This window comes from Leopardus geoffroyi, chromosome X (assembly GCF_018350155.1).
Source record: "Leopardus geoffroyi isolate Oge1 chromosome X, O.geoffroyi_Oge1_pat1.0, whole genome shotgun sequence".
NCBI lineage: Eukaryota > Metazoa > Chordata > Mammalia > Carnivora > Felidae > Leopardus > Leopardus geoffroyi.
Genome location: NC_059343.1, coordinates 67,061,549 through 67,067,548, shown reverse-complemented (window position 1 = coordinate 67,067,548; position 6,000 = coordinate 67,061,549).

Genomic DNA, 6,000 nt, shown 5'->3' with positions numbered 1-6,000 from the left:
AGAAAAGAATTATGAATGCTACAGAGGTGAGGATGCTCTGATCAGAGAGAGAGAGAGAGAGAGAGAGAGAGAGATGGAGATCAGTGTGCAGGTGATTGCACAAGAAAAACACTTTCCCAAAACCATTGACTGGGAAAATGAGAAGGGCCGATTATTGCAAGTTTTTATAAGCAGTGGAGCTCAAAGTCTGACGTTCTTAGAAGTATGCTGGGGTGGAGCTTGTGGGCATAGTGGTATTCTGGTGGAGAAGGAAGGAAGAAACCCGGGAGCAGAGGGTGGTCCAAGGATCCCTAGAGTCACACTGGGAGAGACAGTTACCCTTCTTGGAGTGCATTTTGGAGAGATGGCACTGCCTCTCAGGGGACAAAATTGCTGGCGGGTGCCATTGAGCTGCCCCATTCATTAGCATAGACACAGAGGTACCTGCTGAGGGCAGGTAGCTTAGATGCCAGCTTTCTGTTGTGCTTCACCACAAATTCCAAGTCCCTGCATGTTTGTGTGATTGCCCTTCCAGCACAAAACAGCACCAGCCACAGCATGGTGAGATCTTCCTCCAGAGGATCAGCACAGGTCCACACCACACCAAGTCCCTCAAATTTGGAGTTTTGTAACCCACCCAGTGTGTCTGCGATAAAACACAGGAGCCCTGTGCTGCCAAGTGGGCAGATGGCTCAGACACAGACAGGGTGAAGGCAAGGATCTTGGGATCTCTGGGACACATGAAGGGAGATTATTCATTCTTCTGTGAGGGCTTCCTGAACAGTGGTGGGTAGAAATGCTCCTCTCTGGGTATGAGAGAGGGGGCTGACACCATTTTTATACCCTGACCAACAGCATGGACAGATTTCAGTGAGCAGCACAGCACCCACAGTGAAGGCTTCAGAATCTTACACCATGACCCATCCCCCTCTACTCGACAGATGCTTTTTTAATAGATGCAGAAAAAAAATCATTTGACACAATACAGCATCTATTCTTGAAAAATACCCTCAATAAAGTAGGGGTAGAGGGAACATACCTCAACATCATAAAGGCAATCTATGAAAGACCCAGTGCTAATATCAACCTCAATGAGGAAAAAGTAAGAGGTTTTCCTCTATGGTCAGAACAAGCCTGGGATGTCGACTCTCAAAATTGTTATTTAGTATAGTACTGAAAGACCGAGCCTCAGTAATCAGACAACAAAAGAAAATAAAAGTCATCCAAATTGGCAAGGAATAAGTCAAACTTTCACTATTCTCAGATGCGTTGATACTCCATGTAGAAAGACTCCACCAAAAATTGCTAGAACTGATGAATTCAGTAAAATCGCAGGATACAAAATCAACATACAGAAATCTGTTGCATCTCTATAAACCAATAATGAAGACACAGAAATTTCAGGAATTAATCCCATTTTCAATTGTACCAAAAAAACCATAAGAAGTATAGGAATAAACCTAACCAAAGAGGTAAAAGATCTATATTCTGAAAACTATAAAAGACTTATGAAAGAAATTTATGTTGACAAAAAGAGGGTAGCCTGGGTGGCTCGGTCAGTTAAGTATCTGACTTTGGCTCCAGTCATCGTCTCATGGCTTATGAATTTGAGCTTCACATCAGGCTCTGTGCTGACAACTCAGAGCCTGGAACCTGCTTCAGATTCTGCATCTCTGTCTCTCTCTGCCCCTTCCCTGCTCACACTCTGTATCTCTCTCTCTCTCTCTCAATATAAACATTTTAAAAAAATTTCAAGATGACACAATAAAATGGACAAACATTCCATGCTCATGGACTGGATGAATAAATCGTTAAAATGTCTCTACTACCCAAAGCAATCTACACATTTAATGCAATCCCCATCAATATACCACTAGCATTGAGAGACCTGGCTAGCTCCATCAATGGAGCAAATGACTCTTCATCTTAGGGTTGTGAGTTTCACCCCCACATTGGATGTAGAGTTTACTTAAAAATAAAAATCTTTTTGGGGTGCCTGGGTGGCTCAGTCAGTTAAGCATCCAACTTCAGCTCAGTTTATGATCTTGCAGTTTGTGGGTTCGAGCCCCACATCGGGCTCTGTGCTGACAGCTCAGAGCCTGGAGCCTGCTTTGGATTCTGTGTCTCCCTCTCTCTCTGTTCCTCCCCTGCTCACACTCTGTCTCTCTGTCTCTCTCAAAAATAAATAAAATATTAAAATAAAATTTTAATAAAGTGAAAATATTTTTTAAAAGCTATTGAGAGACACTACAATTTAAAAAGTTACCACCAGGGGCGCCTGGGTGGCGCAGTCGGTTAAGCGTCCGACTTCACCCAGGTCACGATCTCGCGGTCCGTGAGTTCAAGCCCCGCGTCGGGCTCTGGGCTGATGGCTCAGAGCCTGGAGCCTGTTTCCGATTCTGTGTCTCCCTCTCTCTCTGCCCCTCCCCCGTTCATGCTCTGTCTCTCTCTGTCCCAAAAAATAAATAAACGTTGAAAAAAAAAAAAATATTAAAAAAAAGTTACCACCAGAATTTTTCACAGAGCCAGAATAAGCAATCCTAAAATCTGTATGGAATCCCAAAGGACCCCAAATAGCCAAAGCAATCTTGAAAAAGAAAAGCAAAACTGAAGGCATCACAATTCTGGACCTCAAGCTATATTACAAAACTGTATTCATCAAGATAGTATGGTACTTGCACAAAAACAGAAACACAAATCAATGGAAAAGAACAGAAAACCCAGAAATGGACCCACAACTATAGGGTCAACTAATCTTCGACAGAGCAGGAAAGAATATTCAATGGAAAAAAGACAGTCTCTTCAACAAATGGTGTTGGGGAAACTGGGCAGCAACATGTAGCAGAATGAAACTATACCACTTTCTTATACCATACTCAAAAATAAATTCATAATTGATTAAAGACCTAAATGTGAGACAGCAAACTATCAAAATCCTAGAATAAAATACAGGCAGCAACCTCTTCGACCGTGGCCATAGTAACTTCTTACTAGACACATCGCTGGAGGTAAGGGAAACAAAAGCAAACATGAACTACTAGGACTTCATGAAGATAAAAAGATTCTGCACAGCAAGGAAAACAATCAACAAAACTAAAAGGCAACCAATGTAATGGGAGAAGATATTTGCAAATGACATATCAGATAAAGGGTTACTATCCAAAAACTATAAAGAACTTATCAAACTTAACACCCCAAAAACAAATAACCCAGTGAAGAAATTAGCAGAAGACATGAATAGACATTTTCCCAAAGAAGACATATAGGTGGCTAAGAGACACGGGAAAAGATATTCAACATCACTTTTTATCAGGGAAATACAAATCAAAACCACCTAACACTTGTCAGCATGGACAAAATTAACAACACAGGAAGCAATAGATGTTAGAGAGTATAAGGATAAAGGGGAACCCACTTACACTGTTTTTCGGAATGCAAACTGGTGCAGCCACTCTGGAAAACAGTATGGAGTTTCCTCAAAAAGTTAATCATAGAAACTCCCTAAAACCCAGCATTTGCACCAGTAGGTATTTACTAAAAGAACACAAAAGTATTAATTGGAAGGGGCACATGCACCCTCGTGTTTATAGCCGCATTATCAACAATAGCCAAATTATGGAAAGAGCCCAAATATCCATCTACTGATGAACGGATAATGAAGCTGTGCTATGTATATATGATGGAATATTACTTTGCCATGAAAAAGAATGATATCTTGGGACGTCTGGGTGATTCTGTTGTTTAAGCATCTGACTCTTGATCTTGGCTCTGGTCATGATCTCATGGTTTGTGCAATCGAGCCCCATGTCGGGCTCTGAACTGGCAGAGCAGAGCCTGCTTGGGATTCTCTCTCTCTCTCTCTCTGTCCCTCCCCTGCTGGCTCTCTCTCTCTAAAAATAAGTAAACTTAAAAAAAAGAATGATATCTTGCCATTTGCAATGATGTGGATGGAGCTAGATTATATTATGCTAAGCGAAATAAGTCAGTGAGAGAAAGGCAAATACCATATGATTTCACTCAAATGTGGAACTTAAGAGACAGAACCGATGAACATAGGGAAAAGAATTAAAAAATGAGAGGGAGGCAAACCACAAGAAATTACCAACTATAGAGAAAAACAGGTTTGCTGGAGGGGAGGTAGGTGGGGAATGGGCTAAATGCGTGATGGGTATTAAAGTACTTGTAATGAACACCTCCCATTGTATGTAAGTGATGAATCACTAAATTCTACTCCTAAAACCAATATTACACTTTTTGTTAACTAGCTAGAATTTAAATAAAAATTTGCAACAAAAACAAAGAAACAAATTATGACTGAAAAAACAATTATTAGCTATATCATTTGTAAAATAATCACCAGAAGTAACTCATATAACACATAAATAGTTCCTAATACATAGTAAGCTTCCAATAAATGGTAGCTGTTCTTACTAATTTAATCTGGAGAAAACAGGGAATATTTTACTAATAATCACCAAATAGTGGCTCTGTGAAGGTCTGACCCAAGAGAAAAATATAAAAAGTCCATTTCCTCCTCTTTTCTCACTCCCATTCTCACCCCAAACTCTCCCATGAAAGCATTATGATCATTACCTTCCTTATGCCAAGAACCAATCTAAAACATAGCTGTTCTCTCTTCCTGAAGTTCCTGGTAAAGATCTTCCCTACAGAAGAAAATAAATCATTTTGTAATTCACACTTTTCTGATGGCAAGCATATAATTGTTTAGAATTAAAAAGCTTTTTTATCAAATTTCTACTGGGTTAGACTAAATCACAATACTGTCAAGCCAGGAAAGTAATTAAGCAGAGAAGGTACACTGAGTCAGTATACTTTGTTGGAAAAATTACAGGCCAAAAGTTGAAATAGGAAACTTGATTTCTGTTCTTAACTTTGCTAATAACTTAGAAATCTTAGGTGAGTTGTTTTATTACTCTAGGTCTCAACTTCCTCACTTGTAGATGATAAATTCTATGCTGAAACAACTGGTCCAAATTTTGGGAAAAAAATAAAAAAGCTGTATCCCAACTCACTTCTTAAATGTATAAAGTCCAGACAACTGCACAAATATTTTACTATAAAAAGTGAAACTACATAATTTCCAGAGAGAAGTGTTAAAACATATGTTTATAATTTTGGAGGGAGGAAGTTCTTCTAAAAGAAAACACAAACAAGAAGTCATAAATAAAAAGTGATACAGCTACATAAAAACTTAAATCCTCTTTTGGAAAAATATACTTCTGTAAACATTTCAAAAGATGAAAGAGAAAAATCACAGAAAAATAACGCTCATGGGGCACCTACATGGCTAAATTGGTTGGGCGATATCTTGGGGCAAGTGACCTTGATTTCTGCTCGGGTCATGATCTCACAGTTTCTGGGTTTAAGCCCTGCATCAGGCTCCATGCTATTAGCACAGAGCCTGCTTTGATTCTCTCTCTCTCGAAATAAATAAATAAACTTTAAAAAAAGGCTTTAAAAAAAGAAAACTAAAGGTTATGTTCAAATAATTCACAGAAAAAGAATACAAATGGCTATCAAACATATAAAAAAGTTGTTCAACTTCCTCACAATTAAAGACATATACATCAAAAGGAGATATTTTAGTCTATCCAACTGGTAAAAAATAATATATTTTAAAATACTAAATGCTGGTCAAGGCAAGGGAAGTGAACATTCTTCTGTGTTGGTGAGAGTGTAAAGTGGTGCTGCTCTCCAGTGCTAATTCTTGCTACAAGTCTCCGAAGCACTTTGTTTCAATCCTTCTCAGAGATACCCCTCTTCCAGTATTCCTAGTATCTGATTTGGCATCCTACAGACACATTTTAATCTGGAACACTGTGTGCAAATAGGTACATTGGTCTTGCTAACCCATCCCCTATCACCTCCTCTGCCTTGAGGAAAGTTCAAAGTCTCCTTCAGTGTGGCTCCTTTCCTCTCTTCTACTCTTTGGGATCTCTTCCTTTCTGATAAGCAAGTTCCAAAAATTTTAAGAACCTAGCCAGTAAAATTCTCAAAGCA